General features: G+C 37.4%; 1 non-coding gene across 1 annotated transcript; it reads left to right on the forward strand.

Annotated features, from left to right (window-relative positions):
- The first annotated feature begins 13,122 nt into the window (after positions 1-13,122).
- LOC111921142 (small nucleolar RNA R71) lies at positions 13,123-13,229 on the forward strand. The gene has a single exon (XR_002860075.1). It is a non-coding gene; the product is annotated as a small nucleolar RNA R71 (small nucleolar RNA).
- Positions 13,230-16,948: the final 3,719 nt, after the last annotated feature.

Raw genomic sequence — 16,948 nt, forward strand, 5'->3', positions numbered from 1 at the left:
TGGACTGAAAACATAATTCAAACACTTTTAAGTACCTTTTGTCCATGATATGCAATAATTTAGCTAATAAATGATAAAAAAAACTATACTTAATATGAACTAAATATGCAAATATCAAAATACCCCACACTTGACTTTTGCTTGCCCCCAAGCAAAACTGAATTTTAACACATTAGAATCACATATGACAACTCCAATCTAACCCAACCATTATGCGAAGACCGCAACGCATACATTTGTGTCTAAAAATTTCCCTAAATACCCCCATACTCCACATACTCCCAATCCTCATAAACATTCGCTTACTTATCCCGAACAATGCTCATTTTATGCATCCCTCCGAATTCATCCGCAGAAAATCTCATACCCTCAAGGTATTTTTAGTTGAGCAACCCAAGCATACATAATCTAGAATTACAATTTATGATACCACTATGGAGCTCTTTTGAATTCTTGACTTCCTTGATAATTTGATCTTTGATTTATTTGAATTCACCACCTTTGTTGTTTGATTTTTGGTATCTTCAAATTTTTTTTAATTCCTTGGAATTTTGATCTTTTGATCTTCACTTTAGTTGCTCCAAAATTCTTCAACTTTCTTGCAATTCTCTCTCTCTTTTTTTACATGTACCTCACTTTTTTCACTCAAAACCCTACATGCTTAAGCAGGGGCGCTCAACCTCAACCCTTATTGGCTAACGATAATAATTTTCCTAGATACATTTCTGGTACACGATGCTAAACATATTGCATCCCTCGGGCTAAGCAAGGTCGTGTTTTTGTCCCATGATTTCACTAGAATAAGGAAACTACAAATGCACTAGAACATATATAGGCTCGACTAAACATTTGGGTCTTCATGCAATTATCAACACAATTCTAACATATAATCCTAATTGCTTTTTACCAAAATTTTCTATATTAATTCCTAAGTAATATTCTTGGTATGCAACAATTTTTTTAAAAAATTAGCCTAAATTAAGATTCTAAATTTACTAATATGTGACCAACCCCTACCCCACAATTATTTTATGCAACGCCCTCATTGCATATCATGCAAAAATAAAAACATGAAATATAGAGAGAATTAGAACAAACTCCCCTGGGGTAGCAGTTGCTAGGTCAACATCTTCATTCTTCAACTCCATCTTCAATTGACTTTAGACATGGGAACAACTCATCCATGTCTTGGGCATCAAATCACATGTGGGCAACTCCAAAAATGCAGGGAAAATAGTGTAAGGTCTTCAAGAATCAATGGGGAAGAATAAATGGTCAAGTGGTATATTCAACAGCATCGAATCAGCAGTCTTGTTGGTATAAAATTAAGTGACTCGTCGAGTCATATAAGCGACTCGTCGAGTATAGTCGCGGACAGCTTCGAATATGCGAAAATACAAAGCGACTCGTTGAGTCAATTAAGTGTACTCGGCGAGTAGACCACTGGGTGAAAATTTTTAAATTCTGCAATTGTTCCAGCTTTTGATAAATCTTCAAAACTCCTCATATCTTCTAGACTCATTCAGTCATGTCCCTCAGGACCGGACTCGACACCTTAACTCTAAACTCCACCCTTTCTCGACTCTTTTCCACTCTTTATATTTTTCTTTCTCTCTCAAACTCTAGACCCTTTTATGCAAGCATTCCTAATCCAAAATCTTGTCGTCGTCCTTCCGTTGATTGATGGTGGTGGAGATAAGGCGGTGCATGAGACGGTGCGTGGGTGACCTAATACTACCTTCTTGGGCCGAATTCGGAATGTATAACTCTTTGGCGATTGTGTTCCACCAACCCGTACTCGTAACACCATCGGGGAACACCTTATGAGAGTGTTCCAAAAAGGCGCGAAAAATAGCAGTCGAGACCAATGGTCGGTCGTAAATCCCCAACCGATAGGCAAGATCAATAACGGAGCATTGATGGAACTTGCCCCCAAGGCAAAAACTGAAACTCGCCGGGTGATAGCAATCGTCTCCTCCACGAAAAGATATCATGGAGAAAAATTCCCAGCAAAGTTCCCGGTACAACGGTTCTTGAATTCTAAAAACTCAGCTTCATCCATCACAAATCATTGTCTCCCCCTCGTATGTAAATTCCTTCAAAAGATAAGGTGCTAAATCCTCCTCATACCGAACATTTTGCAACCAATCCCAATCAACCCTGTTGGGTACATAAATCTCCTTCTTTCTGACCTCAGCCAACTTCTTCTTCCATCTCGTCATTGTTGAAGCCGATTCAATTTGAGGAAAATTTAACCACAGAAAATCTCCTTGGTGACTACTTGAGCTTTGACCTCTGCAAAACATTGTCCCTGCAAAACAAAAACACACATCCCAGAAAACATAGAAAATCATCAAAACAGATTACAGCTGGGTCCCCGACTGGACTCGTCGAGTCGTATGAACTATGCGAGTCAGTCAACGAGTCTATCAAAATTTGACCATAAAACCTCAAAATTTATTCAAGGGTTTTGTCCAGGGACGTTTCTAAGATGTACTAATGGAGAAGTAACCATCCAAAACAACATAATTAAGACTAAATCAAAACCCTAAAAATTCACTAAACTTCAAAATCGGGTATTATATGAAATTGACACCCTAGATCATTTAAAAATCATGGCTTTAACAGAATTAAGGAAGAAATTAAGTACCTTTGGTGATGGAAATTGAAAATATTGAAGAAAGAGTGAAGAGGTTGATGAATGCTTGAGAGAGAACACAAATGGGGCACACGGCGAGTGATGGGGGGGGGGGGGGAACTGATTTCATTAGAGTTAAAAACCCTAGTTACCAGTTGTAAAAAATCATTTTAAATTAATTTTTTTTTCTGAAAATAAAACCGACTCGTCGAGTCAGGGTCAGACTCGGCGAGTCTGGTCGCGATTTTTAAACTTATCTGGAATCGGAAGCGACTCGTCGAGTCAGGGTCAGACTCGTCGAGTCACTTGTAAACAATTTAGAAAATAAAACCATTTTGCCATTAAAATTTATTCCACCCCACACTTAGTCCATACGCACTCTCAAGCAATCATGTCTGATGATTTGGAAGATGAATAAAATCCTAAAACCGAAAACTAAACTGAAGAAGATGAAAGAAAGCAAACTTAAAAAAAACGGATTGCCTCCCGCCAAGCACTTCTTTTTAAGGAGTCGTTAGCTGGACTCGTTCCCATCTATGTTTCTTCATTTTCTTGCGTCGGGAATGCACGCCTCATCTTTTGTGGTTTGTATTTCGTCTTGTAAGCATGTATCTTCATAGCATCATCTTCAGCTACACGACCTTCCCTTTTCCTCACCTTCTTCTTCTTTACCCCATTCTCTCGCACCCTCTTTTGCACTTCCTTTTCCTTAAATTGAATTACTTCATAATTGGTGAAAAGTCGGGTTCGAGGCTTGGTAAAGAATGGTTGATCAGCATCATCTCTCCTTGCATTTTTCTCTTCTCTAAGGCTTTCCTCCTTTTCAAGTGGATCATCTTCATCATCTTGCATAATCGTGTCAAGGCATGTTACTTGAACATGTTGAAAATCACCATCCATTCCTCCTTCGACCGCTTGATATGCTAAAGAATTAGGGAAAGACTTCTTGTCCAGAACATGCAGAGAGCTGGTAACAAGCAGATTTTAATTGTCCAAGATGTTGAGATTTTCGATTGGACTCGTCGAGTCCGGGAAAGTGACTTGGCGAGTCGGATCGTATTCCACACTTCCCATTGTGTTTTTTGAGTCGGCTCCTTTCAACAACTTTTCTATCTCCTCCAAGTCTTTGTCAAAATCTTCATTACCTCCAGAGGGTAGCAAAAACTTGCTTGGATCTTCTTCTTGCAAAAGTGCAAGTTCTTTTTGTAGTATCTCATCATCCAAATCAATGAATGAGATTTCTTCTTTTCTTCCTTCATCTTGCTTGATCCCTGGTAAAGCTTTAAACACCGTTTACTCGTCTCCTACCCTCAACGTTAGTGTGGAATCGCATACATCTATCAATGCGCATGCGGTGTTCAAAAATGACCTCCCCAAAATAATTGGAATTTCAGGGTCTTCTTCCATGTCAAGCACCACAAAATCTGCGGGAAAAATAAACTTGTCGACCTTAATGAGGAGATCTTCACAAACACCTCTTAGTTGAATAGTCGTCTTGTCCGCCAAATGGATCTTCATATTAACAGGCCTTGGCCCCAGTAAATTCAGCTTCTTGAAGAAAGAGAAGGGCATTAAGTTGATACTTACACCCGAATCGGTCAACACTTGAGTGGCAAGTACATCTATAAATTGGCAAGGAATTACGTGTTGGATTAGTGTCTAAGTCCATAACTATTTTGGTATGTACTTGACCCGATGGTGCATGGTCCTTTTGGGTTGCCTTCACCAAAGCAACTTGATTGGACAAATAAATAAAGAGAGAGAGGTTATTATGATTTATTAATATATTATAAGAATAATATATTAAAGGAGAAATCATATTTGTTTAATTAATATTGGTCAATAATTAATTAAGAATTAATTTTGTGATCAAATGTAATTAATTAAACTAGAGGGGCTGATTTGTAATTATGTGATAGTTACAAAATAAGGAAAGGGTTATCTTATTGATAGGTTGGACGAATTTAAGGATAAAGAGCCTTAGAATTCGAGTATGATAAGGATTCAAGGATTATCTTATGGGTTGCTTTGTGGATAAGCAACTAGATAAGGATAATGACTGAAACCCTATCTCTACACCTATATAAACACCCCTAGGGCTTAGGAATTCGTCTAACCCTTCCCAAGAGGTCCTAAGGACGAATTCTAACCTCCCTCCTCTCTCTATATACCTTCTCCACTTGCTTATGGTGTTTGTAAGCCATTAGAGGAGTGACACTTGTGACTCTCAGCTTTCCAAGGTCAATTCAAGGAGGAATTGGATTGTTATTGCTATATAGCTATATAACAATCAAGGTATGTTCTTAAACCTATTTACATGTGAATTCTGATTTCCATATGCTAGAATTAGGGTTTATAGTCTTGGATTCAAAGTATGTACAATAGAGAAACCTAGATCCAAGCTTTAGGGTTTGTATGAGCACATAGGATGTCTTATGACCAAAACCCATCAGTGGTATCAGAGCCATGATTGGTTTCTATTGTATTGATGCTTGATGTAACTGAAAATCGTGTTTTGGCCTCACTGTTCGACCTGACTCGGCGAGTCACTCTTGGACTCGGCGAGTCAGCCCTACTCGGCGAGTTCCAGAGGGTGACTCGGCGAGTCGGTGCGTCAGACAGTGCTTATCTCGGGATTTCTTGCTGTTTTTGCATTGGGATAATTACCTAATCATGTTAGATTAATATTAATCCGATTATATGATATATTTGACTATATTTTTAATCTAATTGAAGATATTTATCAATTAATAAGATAATTGTTTCCTTATAAGATAATTGATTAATTATTTTAAGTAGATTGATAAATTACTTTACAAGAAATCATCAAATATGGATAATTATGTGATTAAATGTTAATTTGAATTATTATTTGATCCTTGTTGTTGTGAAAAGTTTCATATTTGGCCCTTTAGGTTTTATAGTTTAAATTTGAACCCCAAAAGTTTTGTTGTTTTGAAATTTAAATAGTTGAAACTCTAATGTTTTGAAAAAGGTTTCAAAACTTGCCCTCAAGTTTTGGAATTTAAATTTTGATTAAATAGTTTAATTTTGATGCATATTTAAATTCTAAACCCTAATGTGATGAAATGTTTCAAAACTTGCCCTCAAGTTTTGGAATTTAAAAGTTGATTAAAAGTTTAATTAGGAATGTTAAATTCTAAAACCCTAGTATAGTTTTGAAAAGGTTCAAATCACACCCTTATGGTTTTATTAATTAATTAAGGAGTATAATTAAAAGAGGTTTAATAAATCCATAAAAGTTTAGGTTAACAATTTAATTGAATTAAAAGTATAATTGTTAAATTTAACCACCTAGTATTTTGAAAGTATAAAATACACCATATACTATATATAACATTAAAAGTCTAACATTATATATATGTATGAGTAAAAGTCAATCTTACCGTTAGTAGGCCTCATTCACGAAGCTAGTCTATAAGGGGTGTTTAAGGAAATTGCCTATAAAATGGCGATTGAATGGGTATCCACTCTTACCCACCACACTCTTGACTAGTGGAGGGTCGTTAGCCGAACGGGTAGGATAGGACGAAACCTTCCATTATAAGTATAATGAATTATCAAAGTAACTAAATGTTTTCATAAAATTCCCAATCTTAGTTACTTAGGCAAAAGTGAATTGATGCAATTCCATGAAATTACACTTTGTGCCCTTGCGAAGACGTTAGTGGAGCGTGTGTGGTTTACCGGCACACTAATTGGTTCTAAGCAAAGGTAGCAAAGGGTGACTCAATGTTTGTCATAGTTCGGTGGAGCGTGTGTGGTTTACCGGCACATCGAATAGGTGATTGTAACATGTGAGGGCACCATGTAAGTTTGCATGGTTATTCACACCCGCTTTGTGATCCTCGGCATCCCAGTCACAAACAAGAGGGCATATCGAGATTTAAACATGCCATTGAAAGTTCAATGAATCTCAAAGGATCTGGGAGTTTTCATAGATTTAAAACTTAAATTTCTTTTTCGTTTTTCGTGGTGGAAATTAGTGAATCGTCATTCACTTACCTTCAAATATTCTCCAATTAGGGTTACGGCATCCCTCTCCCGAGTTGTAGAATATTATGTTGGGTCCTAGCCTTAGTATCTCATTTGGGTGATTTACTAAGGACTCAGTCTATCAACTAACTTGAATTTGTTTTTCTCCCGTTTTGTAGATGTCAAAGTTTAACAACTATGGTCTTCTCAAATCCCGTGGAACAAACATTCCACATGAAGATGGTATTCCACGATTCGATCGAGGAACAAGAAATCATGCTTCACTTCCTCCACCTCCTCCAATTGTTCTCCCTAACCCACAAGATTGAAGAATTGAAAGGTTCAACATCACTAAAGCCCTATTGGAAATGAAACATGAAGATGGTAAACCCGTGTGTGCCCACGTTCTAGGAATAAAGTCACACCTTGATAGGTTGATAATGTTGGGTGTGTCATTCCCGAATGAGTTGGCTGTGAATTGGGTTTTGCAGTCACTTCCAGAATCATATAATGAGTTCAAAAGAAAGTATTATATGATGGATCATGACGACAACCTCATTGACCTAACTTACATGCTCATTGCTGCTGAATCAGAAATGATTTGGCGAAGCAATGGAGCGTATTTGTTGGGAGAGTCAACCGACCATACTTCCGAGGACGTTCTAGGAGAATCGACCTGCGTTTGCTGCCAAAAGAAAGGGCGTTGGATACAAGTCTGCCAAAAGAGCCTGAAGAGTCCAAAAGATGGGAGAGTCAAAGAGTATGGCTGCACTTCAGGTAAAATCCACTATCTAACTCCATTAAGTTCCTATTCATTGATTCTTAATACATGATGTGATAAGATTGCATTTGAATGTTTTGCAGGATCGGTGAAAAGAAAGGAAGCTTGGTGAAAGAGCAAGAAGAATCTAATCACAAGGAATGGATCTTGATCGCATGGACTTGAAGATTAGATTTTGAACTTAGATAGTTATGATAGAGTTGTTAGAAATTTTCTTTTGAAATACATAGTTTTCAATGGATTTTGCATTGTAAGGACAAATGTTTTCCGCTGCCTTTTATAAATAAAATAAATTTTCGTTTGACTTATTTATTTGTTTATTTCCTTGCAATGAAATCGTTATGAAAATTGGTGTTTGCATATTTCTACAACAAATGGATATGATTCTTATTTATGGTGTTTATGGAAAAGTCAAGAATTTACCAAATAGGGAGAGTTTCTCATCGCCCAAGTTTCAATTGGACAGAAACTTGGAATCATGCAACGTGGATGCACGATGAATGAGAAATTTCGTATTTGGAAATTAGACTAATTCATTGACAAAGAGTCAAGTGAAGGACTAGGATATCGAGTACACAAAGTTATGTGTTGATCAAAGTCCACCATAAGAGTAACAAAGATATTCGTCATGATTTACTAAAAGTCTGGTAAATATGATTATACTTACAAGATTAAGTGTAATTCTGAATTGATTGAAAAAGTTTAAATCAATAGCAAAACGAATAAGAAGAATCAAGTAGGCAGAAAGATAAAAATTTCTCCATTCTAAGAAGAAGGGAGAGTAGCTTTTATGCTTTATGATAGGTCTTAATGATTAAGAACCATATCTCAATTGATCCTCTAAGTGAGTCTTAGTACAATTGTATGTCTAAGAAGAGGAATCAAGGATTGAAGAAATGGTTAAATCAAGAAGTCAATCATACTTCGTCCCAATAACAAGTCTTAAAGTTAAGATTGTGGCAATGAGTGAAAAGTATTAAAGGTTTATAACATTCATAAAATGTGGAAAGTTGTGATGTCTTGAATAAGACAAAGAACAACTTGGACCAATTTATGAAGTGTTTTGATAAAAGCTACACTAACTCTTGAATATTTGTTTGTCAAGAAATGTTTTGACAAGAGAATCGTATATGTCAAGGAGTCAGTGGGAGTCTTAATGGTCTTGAAAGGTTTCAAGAACAAATCAAATAAACCTTATTGATCATCACTAGCACACGAGTTAAGGTTTACAACCTATCGTGATGACATTATTTTGATTCTGTGCCAATCCAATCAAGTTAATTGTGCATGAGAGTTCTATGAGTTCTCATTTTGAACGCATAAAAGGCAAAGCACCTTAATCAATGAAAGGTACATTGATAAAAAAAGGTGAGCTGCTTAACTACTTGGAAGACATGGTGGGCAGCTGTGCTACCATAAGGTAAGAAATCAAGATTAAGAAAGCTCGGTCCATATGAGTTTGAATTTGTCGTAAACTTTAGTTTTAACAAATTCACATGGAAAAGAACATATACGCTGCTCAAATCTAAGTGTCATAAGATTTCCTCCTTCATGAAAATGATTGTGAAGAAATGCTTTCACTAAGAAAGATTTTAAGAAGATAGTGATTGTAAAATTGCATTCTCAAATTCGATTATGGTTACGGCATCCCTTTCCATAATTTGAATTGTGAGGTTTGGCAATTAGTCTTAATTGTTTAGACACACATATGAACTATCAAAGGCAAAGGTGTATAAGTTCAAGAAGCATTGATAAAGGATTATCAAAGCACTAAGTATTAGAAACATGAACTTAAGAAATTTAATAAGTATTGTTTTCTGAAAGTTAAAATGTTTATGAATACATGTCGAAGCTAGTGGGAGCATAAGTGTTATGTTTTACAATAATCATCATGATAGTGGGAGCATAAAAGTTATGATTGTATGATTATTAAGGAAAGTATTGCAAGTTGGCAATATTAATTATAGAAAACAAGAGTCATACTTTGCAAAGTTGTAAGAGTTGAAAGGTTGTTTTGCTATAATTAAGGGAGAGAATATTATGCTTCATTTCAAATCTAAAGGATTAGGTTGAGAAATGTTAATAAACTTAGTCAAGGGTACATAGTGTGTTCTTAAAATTTCGATTATGATTACGGCATCCCTCTTCACAATTCGAATTTTGAGAACATAGCAAATAAAACATTATACGTCGTGTCCCATACGCTTCGGGTATAGGATCGATTGCAAATGCTTTAATGTTTGACCATTCTAAAATTTTCCAAATGTCGAGCGCATTTAGAGGGAAAAGGGACCAGAATTGGTTTTGACTAAAATAATTAAACAACTATCAAAGGACAAATCCAAGTTCGACGAGGATTGGTCGCTTGTGAGTAGTTGGAAGTATAGTAATGGAAAATATGGAAATGTTTCCATATTGGATGGACCATATCGACATCATTACGAATAGATAAGATTCTATTAAGAATGAGTTGTCATATGGAACATATGGAAGTGTGTCCATATTGGGAATTGAATATTGAGAAATCTATGATTAGATTAGAAACTTCTATGCAAAAGGATGTTCAAAGAATTTACTTTGAGTGAGAGACATCACGTCTATGGAATTGTCTTGTAACAATCTCCGATAGAGGACTTTGTAATATCATTGGCAATAGTCTTTGTGACTTTGGTGCAGTGACATTACGAAAGGATAAGTTGTATAGAATGTTAGAATCTAGCATATTCTATAAGTAGCAAGAATTTGATATTCTTTAACTTATGAAAAATGGATTTGGAGTTGTGAAATGAGAAGGATTGGAAATGTGTTCAGTGTGATCTATTTCACAAAGTAAGAACCATAGGTAAACATTGTGTGCATGCTAGGAGCATGGGACAAGTGTTGTAATTCAAGTAAGAAGTTGATTACCCGAAACGACAAATAATGAGTACTCAATATGGTGATAAATAAAAGGCGTTTTATTTATACTCAAAGGTTTGAGGCCATATGGGATTAGTATTATTCTTGTGTTTCACATTTGCATGTTTTGACTTCCAGAATAATTGAGTTTATTAAGAATAATCGAATTATTCGAACGGGCCACAGTCATTCATATGTTGGAAGTAGGTATGAATAAAGACTGTCGTGAATGGGTGTGTGGATTGTCTAAAGAGCATTAGACATAAGCAAGTGTTTGCTGCAACGTTCATGAGTGCTTATGAATATGAATTTGAGCATTGGATCAAACCCACGCTCACTTGGATCACTCCATGAATTGTATTATGAGTGATTGGTGAGACGATAACATCTTATATTCTTGAAACTGAGATGTGTGAGTTGTATCTTGCGAATCGGTTGCACATTGATAATATGTAAACGCACCAGTAACTTGGTGTTATAAAACATATTGTTGTGTGTAATTCGGTGCGTGAGTGCAAGCGAGCATTGTATCAAAGTTTATCCATTCCTTTTATTCAAAGTAGGATAAAGGCGATATCTTTGGGCCCCTCGATGGTTTAGTGATGACAAACGTAAATGCTCGGCCGGGCTAGGGCTAATTTGATTTGTTCAATTAGTCAGTCGTCATAAATCGGAAATCGAGATATAGTACAAAGAGAATGATTTAAAACCATATCTCATACGATATCTAGAATGGAGGAATATATGATCCCTTATCTAAGGACACGCGTATTTGATATGATCAGAGTTGACAGCGGCTTTGGAAAGCTACGATTGCAGATCGGGATCCGAAGTCATACGCATAATAGTTGTTAGACTTATCCAAGTGGGAGACTGTTGGATTAGTGTCTAAGTCCATAACTATTTTGGTATGTACTTGACCCGATGGTGCATGGTCCTTTTGGGTTGCCTTCACCAAAGCAACTTGATTGGACAAATAAATAAAGAGAGAGAGGTTATTATGATTTATTAATATATTATAAGAATAATATATTAAAGGAGAAATCATATTTGTTTAATTAATATTGGTCAATAATTAATTAAGAATTAATTTTGTGATCAAATGTAATTAATTAAACTAGAGGGGCTGATTTGTAATTATGTGATAGTTACAAAATAAGGAAAGGGTTATCTTATTGATAGGTTGGACGAATTTAAGGATAAAGAGCCTTAGAATTCGAGTATGATAAGGATTCAAGGATTATCTTATGGGTTGCTTTGTGGATAAGCAACTAGATAAGGATAATGACTGAAACCCTATCTCTACACCTATATAAACACCCCTAGGGCTTAGGAATTCGTCTAACCCTTCCCAAGAGGTCCTAAGGACGAATTCTAACCTCCCTCCTCTCTCTATATACCTTCTCCACTTGCTTATGGTGTTTGTAAGCCATTAGAGGAGTGACACTTGTGACTCTCAGCTTTCCAAGGTCAATTCAAGGAGGAATTGGATTGTTATTGCTATATAGCTATATAACAATCAAGGTATGTTCTTAAACCTATTTACATGTGAATTCTGATTTCCATATGCTAGAATTAGGGTTTATAGTCTTGGATTCAAAGTATGTACAATAGAGAAACCTAGATCTAAGCTTTAGGGTTTGTATGAGCACATAGGATGTCTTATGACCAAACCCATCATTACGATGCTCCCCGGATTGCTCTTCTTTTCTGGTAGCTCACTCAATACTATCTCCGCGACTTCAGCTAAATCTTTTCTAGCAGCAAAGAGACCCTTTAACAAGTTAAAGTACTTAGGTGTTTGAAGCATTGTTTCCACAAATGGAATGTTGACTTGAAGGTCTCGAACGTGCTCCATGAAGGCTTTATACGCTCTAACTTTTTCACTAGGCATGGCTCTGATTGGGAATGGCAAAGGGGGATTGTAAGGCCTAACAGTTTTGTCATTTGCGCATGGACTCGTCGAGTCTAGTCGGGTTTAGCTGGAGCCGACTCTTCTGCCTTTTCTGTATTCACCTTGAAGATCTTCTGTTCAGGTGTGAAAATTTCTTCATAGCTAGAAGTCACAGCGTTCAAATTCTCCATTCTCGGATTATTCTCGATGTTACTTGGAAGTTGACCCGGTCTTCTCTCGTTCACTTGATGTGCAAGTTGTCCTAGCTGCTTCTCAATGTTGAGAATAGATGTCTGCTGATTCCTTAACATATTTCTGGTCTCTTGTATTGCAGCATCATGATCATTATGTCTTTTCTCGGACGCGGCTATAAATCTAGTGAACATCTCTTCCAAATCGGCTTTCTTTTCCATTACCGGTTCTTCCTTTTGATAAAATCCCCTCTCTTTTTGCTTGTATTTTTCCTCCTTAGCCTTCTTGTATTATTCATATGGGAGCCATTCCTTCTTCGGTTTTCACCAATTTTCGTCATATCGATCGCCGCTTGAGTAGAACACTTGAGCTTTCTTGTTTCCATTTTCATCCAAGTCACAATCCTTCGTGAGATGAGGCCCTATATAGTTCTCGCATCCAACACGAATAGCATGGATTGTTTGATCCATTTTTGTTATTCTTCTATCTAGACTATCGAGCTTAGCCATCACCGCCGCTATGCCATCATTCGCCGAGTTCACTACCCCCCGAATTACTTCATTTCTTGGATTGTGGTATTCTCTAGAATGTTTAGAGAATTCTTCAATTAACTCCTTGATTACTGGGGGGTGCCTTCTTCGTGAGAGGGCCTTGTGAATCGAGCAATTGCCTTCTGGTGACATTGATCCATCATAGAAGATGGAGACCTCTTGTTGGCTATTGAGGTCATGGTGTGGGCAATTTCTAAGAAGACCTTTGTACCTTTCCCAAACTTCATAAAGAGATTCTCCGGGTCGTTGCTCGAAGTTGGCAATTGCTTTCTTCAACTTAGCTATTTTGGAAGGTGGGCAAAAGTGGTCTATGAACTCTTCTTTCATCTTAGCCCATATGGTGACCGACCCGGGAGGAAGTGATTTAAGCCAATCCTTTGCAGCACCCTTGAATGTGACTGGAAGCATGCGAAGTAGTTGGGTCTCACGTGGCACATTTGGTACATTGAAGTAGTCAGCAACATCATTTACTTCATCCAAGTGCTTGTAGGCGTCCTCGTGGTCTTTTCCATAAAAGGGAATCTCCTTGAGTTGGGCAAGGATATGACCCTTTAGCTCGAAAGTAGCGGTAGCGGGAATTGCGGGCTGCACAAGTCCCGGGCCAGTGTCATCGCGCATCCTCTTCTTCCATTCCCCCATGAAGACTTCATCGATATTAGCCATAGTGATAACTAAATCATCTTCAAAATCGGATTCGTGCTCGTATGTGGGTTCTTCTTCTTCCTCGGTCTCATACTCGGTGTTTTCTTTAATTGGATCTTCGATTGTCAAAGAGGCACTGGATGCTCCTGATTTGTTGCTCCTCTTCTTGCTGAAAACGGACTTGAGGTTCTTTAGTGGTGAATTCTTTGAAGAAGCGGATTCTCCAACGACTTTTCTTTTGCTCCTCCTTAATGCGGATTCCAGGTCTTCGAGAGGACGTACCAAAGGTGTATCAGATCCTCGGGTCATGAAACAACTGTAAACAAAACAAAAAAACGCATAAAAAGAACAAAAATAAATAAAAATTAAAACTGTGAATCAGCGATGAACTCGCCGAGTCGGCACGAGTGCACTCGGCGAGTTGAAGGCAAAAACAAAAAAAAATTATAATTACTTTTAAAAAACGGATTTTTATTAAAACCTATACTAATTACTACATTACCTAAGAATTAACTTTGTGTAAGATAAATCCCACACAAAGGATCGATAAAAATAGAAATTAATGTTAATTTAGAACCGTTCCCCGACAACGGCGCCAAAAACTTGATATGTTTGAAACAAACTGATGGGATTAAAACAACTTTTAATCTATGAAGATCGATTAGATCTTGAACAAGTATATAAATATGAAACAGCAAAAACGCAATAATATGAACAAAACAGCTTGAATCAAACGAGTCGAATGATTAAATAAAATCCTCAGAAGAGCTCGATTAAGAACATCAACTGTAGAGGATTAGAAGATTACAAGAACAATGAAAGAAAAATGTTGTACGCTGTATCAATCGCTATTACGACAGTCTCTGCAATCTTAACCTAATATGCATGCAAGCATTAACTTAAATACTATACATAAAAGGCTCACGGTTGGACAGGCCCAAACCGGAGAATACAAGGCTAATCTAACGAGCCCAAAAGACGGAACATCAAATAAAACTTCAGCCCTACAATCTCCCCCTTTGCGTCAATTTGGAGCGAGACCTTCACTTTTTACTTGGGCCGGTAGCTGAAGCTGGTACCTTCTTCTTCACGGTGCTAAACAGACACTTGGTTATGGAGAGGATGGTCTGTCTAAACCGGATGTACCAATTTATCATATCATTGAAGTACTTGATGTCATCAGCCGAATTCTCCTTACACCGCTTGATAATCGACAAGACGTGTTCCAAGCAAGTCGTGGTGTAAAGGTGCTTGTCTGCTAAAGCGAAGAGACATTTCTGTCCTTCGGCTCTGGTGAACATCACTGAGTTTCGCCTCGGATCTATCTTACCCATTTGCATTGTGTTTAGATCACTGGCCGATCCCACTGGTGCTACTTTCGGTTTCTTCTTGAAAACAGTGGCGACCTCCTGATCCATTTGGGCAACCTCCATGATGTAGCAAGCCAACATCCTTTTGACATGGTCTAAGATGGGACCATATTCGGCTTCATTTGTCAGCAGGATATTGTACAAGACTATCCAGTCATGAAGATTCAGATTCGGCAGATCCGCCAGGGTGATGATGTGGGCAGTTCTTGCAGATCCTCGGATAAGCTTGAACTTGACGTTTGTAAATCTCCCCACGGCAAAAGGCTTCAACACTCGAACATTAACAATCTTCTGGGCGCTCCATGTGAGGTATTAAGGGCGAGCGGCCTCCAGGTAGAAGTCAATGAGCTCCCTGTCAAGCTCATCGTTCGGATGCGGGACTTCAAAAATGTTAGAGAAGACGTGGAAGATGAACGCCTTTCGAGTCAGCGGCATATCGAACTGCGAATCGATAGTGTTGTTGCAGTCGAACGATATCACCGGCTCGAGCCATAGAATGCTTGGAGTCTCTATAGCCTCTTTTATCATGCGATCCCTGGTCCAGGCAGGGAAGAGCAACTTTCGGCTCTCAAGGAGATCGTGGGCTTCTTTTTGCTTTCGTTCGGCTTCTTTAGCCTCACGCGCCACACGACTGGCATCATCTTCAGCATTGCGACTGTTCTTTCTTTTTAACATGTCAGCAATGGTCTCCTTGTCTTCATCTTCATCTTCATCTCCTCCCTCTGCTATGTTCTTGCCCTTGTTCTTCACACCCAAACCCGAGGCATGACCAGTTGGGGGTGGTTCGGTTGTGTGAGTGAACCCGAACCCGAACCTTTTCGTCTTATCCCTTTTTAAACGGCATCTTTTGAATTAAACGCCCACGTGGATTATTGCTGACCACAACTTCATTATTAACCATCCAATATTAATCCAACCTATAAAATAATTAGTAACGGACTTTTTGAAAATAAAGGATTTTCGTGCAAAGAGTGTAAAAGAAAAAGAAATAAAGCAACTCTTTAAGGATATTCTGTGATGTCAATAATGACACGAAACTGATGATCCTGGGCACGAATCTCTTCCTTCAAGGTCAAGAGAGACCTCAAAGTGTTAATGTGGAATCCCGTTGAATTACGATCAAACATTTATTAATAGATGTTGAAAGGCTTCTTTTAATAAGGCTAAATAAGGGTGGTTTCGCTTTGATTCATCAATTCTAATCTTGAAATAAGAAAGAAAGTGAACAAAGTACTTGTGAGACCAGTGTAATCTGTTGAACAAGTAGGTAGGAATGTATTTTATATTGGCTTGGAATAATATAAAACCTCAGATAAAAAAAATTAAAATTGGATTCCTTGGGAAGAAATGTTATGGTGTGAAACAATTTCATAGGAATCACGCAAAAGAAAATTTGAGATTTTATAAGGGTACATTCGTTAATTCATTGGTGAAATCTTGATCAAATTAATTTGTCACCGTCAATTCGTTGGTGTTGAATTTTGGGTTTTACTTAGCTCGTAGTGGCACGAAACTAAGATCATGAACACAGATGTTGTGTAACCATAAACCTCAGTGGTAGTTGCTGAGAGTCTCAAGGGTTACGATGATGAAACGAATGTAATGGAGAAGTGTAATGGGGATGGTGTAAGGAAACATAGTACCTCTGCTGCGAACAAAAGGACCAAGCAGAAAACTCGTAACTCATGTGAGAAAAGAGTGAGGTAGCTCACGATTAGAATACATATGTTAGCCTTATTGGGAAGACAAGGTTTGTGTATACCAGGTCATGAAGGCTATTATTCAAAATCTTATGAGGCTTGGGACACATACAGCAGCATGCTTCTAGGGACACTTAAGTAAGTCATCAAATATATCCCCATAAACAAATAATCACACAAAAAAATATTTTTGGAGTTTTGATATTTTAATAAAAATAAAAATAAGATAAAAAAAAACTTAAAAAAATATAAAAGAGTTAAAAGTAAAAAAAATACGATAAAAAAA

This window comes from Lactuca sativa, chromosome 9 (genome assembly GCF_002870075.4).
Source record: "Lactuca sativa cultivar Salinas chromosome 9, Lsat_Salinas_v11, whole genome shotgun sequence".
In the NCBI taxonomy this organism is placed as follows: Eukaryota; Viridiplantae; Streptophyta; class Magnoliopsida; order Asterales; family Asteraceae; genus Lactuca; species Lactuca sativa.